The sequence below is a fragment of the Polyodon spathula genome, chromosome 2 (assembly GCF_017654505.1).
Source record: "Polyodon spathula isolate WHYD16114869_AA chromosome 2, ASM1765450v1, whole genome shotgun sequence".
Lineage (NCBI taxonomy): Eukaryota > Metazoa > Chordata > Actinopteri > Acipenseriformes > Polyodontidae > Polyodon > Polyodon spathula.
The window spans coordinates 16,825,058-16,838,368 of record NC_054535.1 but is presented as its reverse complement, the minus strand read 5'-3'; the positions used below and the strand labels follow the sequence as shown (position 1 = coordinate 16,838,368).

The following is a 13,311-nucleotide window of genomic DNA, read 5'->3' as shown; positions in this document are numbered from 1 at the left end:
CCAAGGGCGCAACTTTGAGTCCCGGGTCTTTGCCGGGATGTGCCGGCGTCTGGGCATCAAAAAGACGCGGACCACCCCTCTGCACACTCAGAGCGACGGACTGGTGGAGAGGTTCAACCGCACGCTGGCCGTGCAGTTGACTGTCACCACCGCCACCCACCAGTGGGACTGGGTTGGCCTGCCGCTCTGCTGTCCAGGATTCCACTGCATGCACCCCTGCCCTGCTGATGCTGGGGCGTGAGCTGCGCACTCCTGCAGAGCTAGCTTTTGGTCATCCCCCAGATGCCCCCAGTGTACCCCCGGGCCCTGAGTATGCCAGGAGACTACAGGACCGACTGGAATCAGCCCACAGCTTCGCCAGGGACCAATTGGAGGCCGCTGGGGTATGGCAGAAGCGGAACTATGACCTCCGAGTACGGGGGCGCCACTTCACCGCCAGGGAGCTCGTGTGGGTCTTCAGCCCCAACAGACAGTGGGGCCGTTGCCCCAAATTGGACAGCCACTGGCATGGTCCTTGCCATGTCCTGGATAGGATTGGGGACGTGGCCTACCGGGTGCAGCTACCTCACAGAGGACGCAAGGTAGTGCTGCATCGGGATCGGCTGGCCCCCTACCTGGGACAACACCCAGCACCATCCGACCCAGCAGCTCCTGACAGTCCTCTCCTCCCCCCTCCCGATCCACTCTGCCCTAACAGTCCTCCCACCCACAGGGATAAGGGTTCCTCCCCCGACGGTTCAGTTTCCCTGTCCCCTGTGGCTGATGGGAGGCCGTCCTCCACACAGGGCTCCCGCCCGCAAAGACATCATCGCCTCCCGGGTCGTTTCCGAGACTTTGTTCTTCCCTTGGGGATGAGGGACTAAAGGGGGGGGGCTGTGTAACGACACTGGCGATGGCAGCATCCTGGATGTTGTGTTTGTCTTGTTTGTTACGTCCTGTTAAGGTTCCGTGTATTGTGAGGGTACAGGGCACGCCGTTAGTGTATGTCTGCATGAGTGTGTGTGTGTGCGCAGTGGGTGGTTCCCCCGGAGGCTATAAGTAGGAAGGGGGGAGCCGCGAGCAAAAAAACGCGGGTGAATGTCTGAGCGGAGAGATCTTGCGAGAGACGGAGAACTGACTGAGTGCTTATCGACGAAGCAGAGTGCAGTGTAAAAAAGGGAGATACAGCAGTTTATTATTTTGGCGTGAACCCCGGCCCAAACAGGGTTCTGTTGTGTTATTAAAAAAAATAAAAGTATGTGGAACCTCATCTGGTCTCCCCCGAGTCTGTCTCACCCCCATAGCACAAAACGCTACAATATATATATATCCCTTGTGATGCTAATGTTAAAGAAGATGTTCAGCAGTAGTTGTTTTTTTTTTAAACTTAGTGTTTCAGTGCTGTACAGACATTCTATGTCGTTATCCGTTAGTGCTTTATCTTTATTTGGTTGATTGCCTTTACCTTGTTTTAATTTCCCATTCCTCTCCAGTTTCTCTGAGATACGAATGTACCAGCTTTACATTTTTTTTTAAGGTATTCTCATTTTGTTGATCATTAATGAACATTTCTGTACTGTGGGTGTTGTCCGGTGCTTGAAAACGAGAATTGAAAGTGATGGTCTCGAGGAGTCGAATAGGTCAAAGTTCAACTATATATACTGATCACTTTTTGACGTCACTGTACTGTGGTATTATCTTTTTTTTTTTTTAAATGGATCAGGATGCAAATATAGCCTTCATCCATGTATTGTACTGCATTGCATAGATCATGTAAGCATATGTTTCCTGTCTCTAACTGGAGGAAAGGGACCCTTGCGGTACTGCACAGCCTAAAGAACCACACAAGTTGTTTGAAAGGGGGATTTATTTTGTAGAATAAACATCCGATTCAAGTTTCAAGGGATACAGTCCTCCAATGGCAACACAGCTCACTGCAGCTGGGATCCATTACAACACCTCTGCAGATTCAACCTAACAAAGGGTAATATACAAAATGGATGCCTTTGATAACTTAACACTTTCATTGCCAACACGTGGCTACTAGTTTATGAACATACAATTTCGCAAGAATTTAATGGCACTTTTAATGCCTTTTATATATATATATATATATATATACACACACACACACACACACACACACACACACACACACAATATATATTAAAACAGCATTAAAAGTTCACGTGAAAACGTTTCGTATGTATATATATATATATATAATATATTATATATATATATATATATATATATATATATATATATATATATACAGTGCCTTGCAAAAGTATTCAGATCCCAGACCAGTTCTCTCATATTACTGAATTACAAATGGTAGATTGAAATTTCGTTCTGTTCGATATTTTATTTTAAAACAATTAAACTCAAAATCAATTATAGTAAGGTGACATTGGTTTTATGTTGGGAAATATTTTTAAGAAAAATAAAAAAATGAAATATCTTGCTTGCATAAGTATTCAACCCCCACACATTAATATTTGGTAGAGCCACCTTTCGCTGCAATAACAGCTTTAAGTCTTTTGGGGTAAGTATGTACCAGCTTTGCACACAGTGTCGGAGTGATTTTGGCCCATTCTTCTTGGCAGATTTGCTACAGGTTGTTCAGGTTGGTTGGACGACGCTTGTGGACCGCAATTTTCAAATAGTGCCACAGATTCTTAATGGAATTGAGATCAGGACTTTGACTGGGCCACTGTAGGACATTCACCTTTTTGTTCTTGAGCCATTCCAATGCTGCTTTGGCCTTGTGCTTGGGATCATTCTCCTACTGAAAGGTGAATTTCCGCCCAAGCTTCAGTTTTTTAGCGGACTGAAGCAGATTCTCTTGCAGTATTTTCCTGTATTTTGCTCCATCCATTCTTCCTTCAATTGTAACAAAATGCCCAGTCCCTGCTGATGAGAAGCATCCCCACAGCATGATGCTGCCACCACCATACTTTACTGTAGGGATGGTGTGTCTTGAGACATGGACAGTGTTAGATTTGCACCACACATAGCGCTTTGAGTACTGGCCAAAAAGCTCTATCATGGTCTTCTCTGACCACAAAACCTTTTCCCACATCGCAGCTGGGTCACTCTCATGCTTTCTGGTAAACTCCAGACGTGCTTTCAGATGGTACTTTTTGAGTAACGGCTTCTTTCTTGCCACCCTCCCATACAGGCCAGTGTTATGCAGAGCTCTTGATATGGTTGACTGGTGCACCATTACTCCACTCCCAGCCAGTGAACTCTGTAGCTCCTTCAAAGTGATTGTTGGCCTCTCTGTGGCTTCTCTCACAAGTCTCCTTGTTTGAGCGCTGAGTTTTGAGGGACGGCCTTTTCTTGGCAGTGCCTGGGTGGTGTGATGCAGCTTACACTTCCTGATTCTTGATCTAACTGTGCTCACTGGGATATTCAAACACTTGGATATTATTTTGTACCCTTTCCCTAATCTATGCATTTGTATTACTTTCTCTCTAACTTCTGTAGAATGCTCTTAGGTCTTCATTTTCCTTCAGATTCACAGCCTTACCAATGATCCTTCAACATGGGGGTTTCTATCCAGAAAATATGACAGCAACTTTAATGGTTCACAGGTGGAGGCCAATGGCAAGGTAATTGCGTCCTCGTTAGAGCAATTTCTTTCATCGGTGCAAACTGGGAGCTTCCACAGCACAGGGGTTGAATACTTATGCAAGCAAGATATTTCAGTTTTTTATTTTTCTTAAAAATATTTCCCAACATAAAACCAATGTCACCTTACAATAATTGATTCTGAGTTTCAGTGTTTAAAAATAAAATATCAAACAGAACGAAATTTCAATGTACCATTTGTAATTCGGATTCTAAACCCAAACTACCAGTATCGGTCCGATACAAACACATGTGAACAGGGTTAAGACAAAAGTGCTGACGAGTTTTGTTAGTTATCGTTAGTTTAATCATTAAAAAAAAAAAAAAAAAACGTTGAAAATGTTAAAGCCACAAACTGAATGTTCTGATTATTGTGCCAAACAAGACAGCAAAACTAGCATATAAACCCAGAACGGATTTAGCGACCGGTTCGTTCATTCGAGGTTATTTTTATTGAGACCGTAACAATTGTTTGACCAATGTATTCCATTCTTTCTTTTTTTAAAGTCGTACATTTGTTTCCATGTTTTTATTTCGTTTACGCAGACGTGTATACAGACCCATCCCTTTCTTTTGCGGAACATCTAACATATGTTGCTGCAGTAATGACGTCATCCTGTGTTATATTGCTGGCATCCTGTCGTCCAGTGATAAAGGCGCATGCAAATATGTACCGAGATGCATTACGGGAATGCAATTTCTAAAAATGTATCCCGAAAACTGAAGGAAACTATTAAATCCAATAGACTGGAAAGTGCAATATATTAAAAATGCGCATGTTATATTAGGAATCAATGTATTTTTTTTAAATTGTAGATGTAGGTACCGTTTCTGGGAAAAGTGTCTCTTGTGGACGGGCGCCGAGTCGGAAGATGTACAACTCATACTTACCTGGCAGGGGAGATACCATGATCATGAAGGTGGTTCACCCAGGGCGAGGCTCGGCCATTGCACTCCGGCTGTGCTGACCCCTGCGAATTCCCCAAATGCGGGAATCTCGACTGCATAATTTCTGGTAGTGGGGGACTGCGTTCGCGCTCTCCCCTGAAACTCTGGTCAAAGATAGAAACGAGATTGTCTAGAAGCGGTGAAGTTTGCAGTTATTCAAGAAGATTCTAGCAGATAGATGTCCTACACAGGCAGCGAGCTTTGGCTAAGGAACTAAATGGTTTGTTTGTTTTTTCTAATGGTTTGTTTGTTTTTTCTTTCTGATTGTGATTAAGTAGCTACGTGCTTTCTGTACATCTGTTTCACAGTTTTTTTGGTTATTTGCAGTTTAGTTTAGTATTTTTATTGAGAAAACTAAAAGTAACGAGTCAGCAGTGCCTGTATCAAAGTTAAGAAAAACTCCTGGAAATCATTTTCAAGTTTATCTATTTAGTGGACGCTTTTATCCAAAGCGACTTACAGATAAACTGTGCAGCATAACTGCTGCTGCAGAGTCACTTACAATTGGACCTTGATTTTACATCTCATCTGAAGGAAGGAGCACAAGGAGGTTAAGTGATTTGCTCAGGGACAGGATCACACACAGTGAGTCAGTGGCTGAGATTGAACCAGGACCCTCTTGGTAACAAGCGCCTTTCTTTGACCACCTGATCACTAAGCCCTCTAAAACATATCTTGGCAGGCACACACTTTAATTAGACAACATAAACCCACATACAAGCAAAACGCTGTATTATTCGTTTGTCCCTTAACTAGCCTGTCTGTTTCCTAGACAGAACAAGGTTAGGCACATCCAACAGGACCACACACACACACAGCTACTACTACCATTGTGCACGGCATCATTACTGTAATCACTTCAGCATTCCAAAAGATCACTAAATACAACTATAAAACAAAACACACAACTCGAAATTAAACCTAAAATGCCTAATCCCTGCAGAAACGATTACTTTTTAAGAAATGTGACCCATGATGTAAAAGACAGGTAAACAGCACCTCCCTGCACAGGTTATTTAAAAGTGCAGTTTCAATCCAGCGAGGGGCTGGAGTTTTCAAGCAGCACCACACTCACGCACAGGACAACAACTTTGACAGCTTCCAGCAGGGGATGTTCATGTTCAATTATTATTATTATTATTATTATTATTATTTATTATTATTATTTTTATTATTATAATGTTAATAATAATAAAAATAATAATAATAATACTGCTTTAACATAACACACACACACTCAAACACACACTTACACACAGAGCTTTGGAAAATAACAACCTCTGATTGGTTAAACAGCATCACATGACTGTGTATTATCCACTGCTTGCATCCTCGTACTGAATAAATCACCGCACCACTGCGTTCTAAATTCTTTGACAAAATGCCATTTTGTTTGTTATTAGTTACTAAGCCTATGCCAAAAATGAGTGACGTTTTCACTATTTTCTTTTAATATATTTGGGGATGAAACTCCAGATAATTGGTAGAGCACCGACTTTCTAAGAGAGCAGTCCTCCTGAAGAAAAATAGAAGTGCACTAGCACTTGTCAAAAGTACACATAACAGTAGCTGAACAGCTAAATGAAGTAGAAGAAAACAAACATTGAAAAAGCACTAAAAAAACAACAAAAAAAGCCCCAGCTTGGGCTGTTAATGTACTTAAATATACTTATTCCTGTCAGAAAAGCAGGTAAAAACAAGGCCCGACACCCCCTCCGAATTACTGGCCTGGATTTGAACCACCTGCTGGTAAACTGAGGCATGGCCCCCTGACACCATGGTCAGATTGGTCCGTAAAGTCTGGTTTGATCTTCAATTTAATCAGGCACGATTTGGATGGATCTTTTGAGACCGGGAAGGATGAAAACGGGCTAGAATTGTGTGCCTCGCATATAACGAGTACACAAGCTCACCTGAACATACAGCTTCCACATCCATGGCAGCTTTTCCCCTTACTTCCTCGGTTTTAAACTCCGCCCATCATCAGCTTGTGTTCGGTCCTCTAGCTTCTAGTGAGATGCCACTTTCGATGCCGAAATTCACAATAAATGGACATGTACAATTTATTTTTAATAAGCAAACAATAAATGAAATTAAATAATATTTGGGACTATATTACATTGCAGATGTATACACAGTAAATGTTTCCTGTTTTGTCTTAATTTAAAAAGTGTTTTAATTATTTTTCATTCCCCAAATGACAATTGGCCGTGTTATAAGTGAAACCACTTTGGGCCGTGTGGATCCGATGATATATACCATGTCTGGGGTGGTTAAAGTCCCTTGGCTGACGCTAACACCACTCCAGGCGTGGTATATATAATGAGAACTGCATGACCTGTCGTAGTTTATACTTTACATATTGTAGCGATCTCGCCCTCCGCCTGTGTGTAGATTGTTTAGTCCTGATGCGCCTGCCTGCATTAACTGAGATTGCTACATTGGTGTCAGAGTGGACGCAGGTACCACGGCATGTACTCAATGGACTGTTGCCTGGTGAGCAAGTCGAAGGTGAACTTGCGGCTGGTAGCGGAGAGTGTAGCGTGCACGGAGGAAGGTAGTAGCAGGACTGGTAGGTAACGTAATCACACACAGGGACGTAAGCCCGATATATGCTTCTTGCAAAGCGTTGCAAAACGCTGTATTATTCATTTGTCCCTCAACTAGCCTGTCTGTTTCCTAGACAGAACAAGGTTAGGCACATCCAACAGGACCACACACACATACAGCTACTACTACCATTGTGCACGGTATCATTACTGTAATCACTTCAGCATTCCAAAAGATCACTGAATACAACTATAAAACCAAACACACAACTCGAAATTAAAGCTAAAATGCCTAATCCCTACAGAAACGATTACTTTTAAGAAATATGACCCATGATGTAAAATACAAGTAAACAGCACCTCCCTGCACAGGTTATTTAAAAGTGGAGTTTCAATCCATCGAGGGGCTGGAGTTTTCAAGCAGCACCACACTCACGCACAGGACAACAAATTTGACAGCTTCCAGCAGGGTGCATGTTCAATACTGTATTATTATTATTATTATTATATAATAATAATATAATAATAATAATAATAATAATAATAATAATAATAATAATAATAATAATAATAATAATAATAATAATACTGCTGTATTCCTGTCGTGTCAGTATACATCATTTGTATTTTATTTTATTTGGTGTACTTTTTTTCACTTTCTGGGTCACATTTGGTCACGAATTGAAGAAATAAGAATGTTGCGAGCGTCATATTAAAGTATCATATTTGTGCAAGTCTGGGATGGGCAATAAAAAAAACAAAAATGAAAACGATGTTTATCCTTATAGCTTGCAGGTTATTAAAATGAATAGCTGGGGAAACAGCGCCCCCTGTCAACCTATAGAAACAAAAGCTTACAGCACCTGGTATTCCCAGGCGGTCTCCCATCCAAGTACTAACCAGGCCCGACCTTGCTTAGCTTCCGAGATCAGACGAGATCGGGCGTTCTCAAGGTGGTATGGCCGTAAGCGAGAGACTACGTTGGTTTATCTCTTTCATAGTGTTAAGTTGATATCATTCATGCCGTCAGGTTGGGGTTGGTATTTCTAGAACTGTAACTTGTCACAAACGGTAACATTTAAGCAGCTCTGGGCTCCACATGTGCGGGCCAATAGCAAGGCTAATGCATGCTATTACGAGTTACTACAGGGAGAGCTACCCTTGCACTTCGCAACATAAAACAATACCTTGTAATCGTCCTTATGCACAGAGCTGTTCGTCCAACATTCTGCCCCAACATACACCTTTCTATACTTGATAGAAAGTAGAGAATGTACAAAAGACAAATTGGGCAAACATTTGTTTACATTTTAGAATTTCATTCACGCAGACGTGTAGGCTTTCATATAGAGCCATCCCTTCTGTGCAACAGCTTATATGTCGCAAATGCGGGAATCGTGACTGCATCATTTCTGGTAGTGGGGGACTGCGTTCGCATGTTAGAAACACAGATATTGAAAGCAATAACATTAGATTTTATTCTGTATACCTCCAGCAGGTGGCTCTGTCAGACTGGGAATGAGACTTTGTTTATTTTTTCTGAATGTATGTTCTAGAAAGTAACTACGTGTTTTATGATCATTGGTCTTTATGATTATGTACAATCATATTCTAAACCCAAACTACCAGTATCAGTCCGATGCAAACACATGTGAACAGGGTTAAGACAAAAGTGCTGACGAGTTTTGTTAGTTATCGTTAGTTTAATCATTAAAAAAAAAAAAAAAAAAAAAACGTTGAAAATGTTAAAGCCACAAACTGAATGTTCTGATTATTGTGCCAAACAAGACAGCAAAACTAGCATATAAACCCAGAACGGATTTAGCGACCGGTTCGTTCATTCGAGGTTATTTTTATTGAGACCGTAACAATTGTTTGACCAATGTATTCCTTTCTTTCTTTTTTAAAGTCGTACATTTGTTTCCATGTTTTTATTTCGTTTACGCAGACGTGTATACAGACCCATCCCTTTCTTTTGCGGAACATCTAACATATGTTGCTGCAGTAATGACGTCATCCTGTGTTATATTGCTGGCATCCTGTCGTCCAGTGATAAAGGCGCATGCAAATATGTACCGAGATGCATTACGGGAATGCAATTTCTAAAAATGTATCCCGAAAACTGAAGGAAACTATTAAATCCAATAGACTGGAAAGTGCAATATATTAAAAATGCGCCTGTTATATTAGGAATCAATGTTTTTTTTTTTTAAATTGTAGATGTAGGTACCGTTTCTGGGAAAAGTGTCTCTTGTGGACGGGCGCCGAGTCGGAAGATGTACAACTCATACTTACCTGGCAGGGGAGATACCATGATCATGAAGGTGGTTCACCCAGGGCGAGGCTCGGCCATTGCACTCCGGCTGTGCTGACCCCTGCGAATTCCCCAAATGCGGGAATCTCGACTGCATAATTTCTGGTAGTGGGGGACTGCGTTCGCGCTCTCCCCTGAAATGCTGGTCAAAGATAGAAACGAGATTGTCTAGAAGCGGTGAAGTTTGCAGTTATTCAAGAAGATTCTAGCAGATAGATGTCCTACACAGGCAATGAGCTTTGGCTAAGGAACTAAATGGTTTGTTTGTTTTTTCTGATTGTGACTTTCTGATAAATGTTTGTTTGTTTTTTCTTTCTGATTAAGTAGCTACGTGCTTTCTGTACATCTGTTTCACAGTTTTTTTGGTTATTTGCAGTTTAGTTTAGTATTTTTATTGAGAAAACTAAAAGTAACAAGTCAGCAGTGCCTGTATCAAAGTTAAGAAAAACTCCTGGAAATCATTTTCAAGTTTATCTATTTAGTGGACGCTTTTATCCAAAGCGACTTACAGATAAACTGTGCAGCATAACTGCTGCTGCAGAGTCACTTACAATTGGACCTTGATTTTACATCTCATCTGAAGGAAGGAGCACAAGGAGGTTAAGTGATTTGCTCAGGGACAGGATCACACACAGTGAGTCAGTGGCTGAGATTGAACCAGGACCCTCTTGGTAACAAGCGCCTTTCTTTGACCACCTGATCACTAAGCCCTCTAAAACATATCTTGGCAGGCACACACTTTAATTAGACAACATAAACCCACATACAAACAAAACGCTGTATTATTCGTTTGTCCCTTAACTAGCCTGTCTGTTTCCTAGACAGAACAAGGTTAGGCACATCCAACAGGACCACACACACACACAGCTACTACTACCATTGTGCACGGCATCATTACTGTAATCACTTCAGCATTCCAAAAGATCACTAAATACAACTATAAAACAAAACACACAACTCGAAATTAAACCTAAAATGCCTAATCCCTGCAGAAACGATTACTTTTTAAGAAATGTGACCCATGATGTAAAAGACAGGTAAACAGCACCTCCCTGCACAGGTTATTTAAAAGTGCAGTTTCAATCCAGCGAGGGGCTGGAGTTTTCAAGCAGCACCACACTCACGCACAGGACAACAAATTTGACAGCTTCCAGCAGGGGACATGTTCAAAACTGTATTATTATTATTATTATTATTATTATTATTTTATTATTATATTTTATTAATAAAATAATAATAATAATAATAATAAAATAATAATAATAATACTGCTTTAACATAACACACACACTCAAACACTCAAACACACACTTACACACAGAGCTTTGGAAAATAACAACCTCTGAATGGTTAAACAGCATCACATGACTGTGTATTATCCACTGCTTGCATCCTCGTACTGAATAAATCACCGCACCACTGCGTTCTAAATTCTTTGACAAAATGCCATTTTGTTTGTTATTAGTTACTAAGCCTGAGCCAAAAATGAGTGACGTTTCACCTATTTCCTTTAATATATTTGGGGATGAAACTCCAGATAATTGGTAGAGCACCGACTTTCTAAGACAGCAGTCCTCCTGACGAAAAATAGAAGTGCACTAGCACTTGTCAAAAGTACACATAACAGTAGCTGAACAGCTAAATGAAGTAGAAGAAAACAAACATTGAAAAAGCACTAAAAACACAACAAAAAAAGCCCCAGATTGGGCTGTTAATGTACTTAAATATACTTATTCCTGTCAGAAAAGCAGGTAAAAACAAGGCCCGACACCCGCTCCGAATTACTGGCCTGGATTTGAACCACCTGCTGGTAAACTGAGGCATGGCCCCCTGACACCACGGTCAGATTGGTCCGTAAAGTCTGGTTTGATCTTCAATTTAATCAGGCACGATTTGGATGGATCTTTTGAGACCGGGAAGGATGAAAACGGGCTAGAATTGTGTGCCTCACATATAACGAGTACACAAGCTCACCTGAACATACAGCTTCCACATCCATGGCAGCTTTTCCCCTTACTTCCTCGGTTTTAAACTCCGCCCATCATCAGCTTGTGTTCGGTCCTCTAGCTTCTAGTGAGATGCCACTTTCGATGCCGAAATTCACAATAAATGGACATGTACAATTTATTTTTAATAAGCAAACAATAAATGAAATTAAATAATATTTGGGACTATATTACATTGCAGATGTATACACAGTAAATGTTTCCTGTTTTGTCTTAATTTAAAAAGTGTTTTAATTATTTTTCATTCCCCAAATGACAATTAGCCGTGTTATAAGTGAAACCACTTTGGGCCGTGTGGATCCGATGATATATACCATGTCTGGGGTGGTTAAAGTCCCTTGGCTGACGCTAACACCACTCCAGGCGTGGTATATATAATGAGAACTGCATGACCTGTCGTAGTTTATACTTTACATATTGTAGCGATCTCGCCCTCCGCCTGTGTGTAGATTGTTTAGTCCTGATGCGCCTGCCTGCATTAACTGAGATTGCTACATTGGTGTCAGAGTGGACGCAGGTACCACGGCATGTACTCAATGGACTGTTGCCTGGTGAGCAAGTCGAAGGTGAACTTGCGGCTGGTAGCGGAGAGTGTAGCGTGCACGGAGGAAGGTAGTAGCAGGACTGGTAGGTAACGTAATCACACACAGGGACGTAAGCCCGATATATGCTTCTTGCAAAGCGTTGCAAAACGCTGTATTATTCATTTGTCCCTCAACTAGCCTGTCTGTTTCCTAGACAGAACAAGGTTAGGCACATCCAACAGGACCACACACACATACAGCTACTACTACCATTGTGCACGGTATCATTACTGTAATCACTTCAGCATTCCAAAAGATCACTGAATACAACTATAAAACCAAACACACAACTCGAAATTAAAGCTAAAACGCCTAATCCCCACAGAAACGATTACTTTTAAGAAATATGACCCATGATGTAAAATACAAGTAAACAGCACCTCCCTTCACAGGTTATTTAAAAGTGGAGTTTCAATCCATCGAGGGGCTAGAGTTTTCAAGCAGCACCACACTCACGCACAGGACAACAAATTTGACAGCTTCCAGCAGGGTGCATGTTCAATACTGTATTATTATTATTATTATTATTATTATTATTATTATATTATAATAAATAATAATAATAATAATAATAATAATAATAATAATACTGCTGTATTCCTGTCGTGTCAGTATACATCATTTGTATTTTATTTTATTTGGTGTACTTTTTTTCACTTTCTGGGTCACATTTGGTCACGAATTGAAGAAATAAGAATGTTGCGAGCGTCATATTAAAGTATCATATTTGTGCAAGTCTGGGATGGGCAATAAAAAAAACAAAAATGAAAACGATGTTTATCCTTATAGCTTGCAGGTTATTAAAATGAATAGCTGGGGAAACAGCGCCCCCTGTCAACCTATAGAAACAAAAGCTTACAGCACCTGGTATTCCCAGGCGGTCTCCCATCCAAGTACTAACCAGGCCCGACCTTGCTTAGCTTCCGAGATCAGACGAGATCGGGCGTTCTCAAGGTGGTATGGCCGTAAGCGAGAGACTACGTTGGTTTATCTCTTTCATAGTGTTAAGTTGATATCATTCATGCCGTCAGGTTGGGGTTGGTATTTCTAGAACTGTAACTTGTCACAAACGGTAACATTTAAGCAGCTCTGGGCTCCACATGTGCGGGCCAATAGCAAGGCTAATGCATGCTATTACGAGTTACTACAGGGAGAGCTACCCTTGCACTTCGCAACATAAAACAATACCTTGTAATCGTCCTTATGCACAGAGCTGTTCGTCCAACATTCTGCCCCAACATACACCTTTCTATACTTGATAGAAAGTAGAGAATGTACAAAAGACAAATTGGGCA

At 41.1% G+C, this 13,311-nt stretch overlaps 4 non-coding genes across 4 annotated transcripts; 2 read left to right on the top strand and 2 right to left on the bottom strand.

Annotated features, from left to right (window-relative positions):
* The first annotated feature begins 4,498 nt into the window (after positions 1–4,498).
* LOC121307403 lies at positions 4,499–4,662 on the top strand. The gene has a single exon (XR_005948325.1). It is a non-coding gene; the product is annotated as a U1 spliceosomal RNA (small nuclear RNA).
* A 3,301-nt stretch (positions 4,663–7,963) lies between these two features.
* LOC121307464 lies at positions 7,964–8,082 on the bottom strand. Its single transcript, XR_005948340.1, has one exon. It is a non-coding gene; the product is annotated as a 5S ribosomal RNA (ribosomal RNA).
* A 1,317-nt stretch (positions 8,083–9,399) lies between these two features.
* On the top strand, positions 9,400–9,563 carry LOC121307398. Its single transcript, XR_005948324.1, has one exon. It is a non-coding gene; the product is annotated as a U1 spliceosomal RNA (small nuclear RNA).
* Positions 9,564–12,868: 3,305 nt separating this feature from the next.
* Positions 12,869–12,987, bottom strand: LOC121307379. Its single transcript, XR_005948321.1, has one exon. It is a non-coding gene; the product is annotated as a 5S ribosomal RNA (ribosomal RNA).
* Positions 12,988–13,311: the final 324 nt, after the last annotated feature.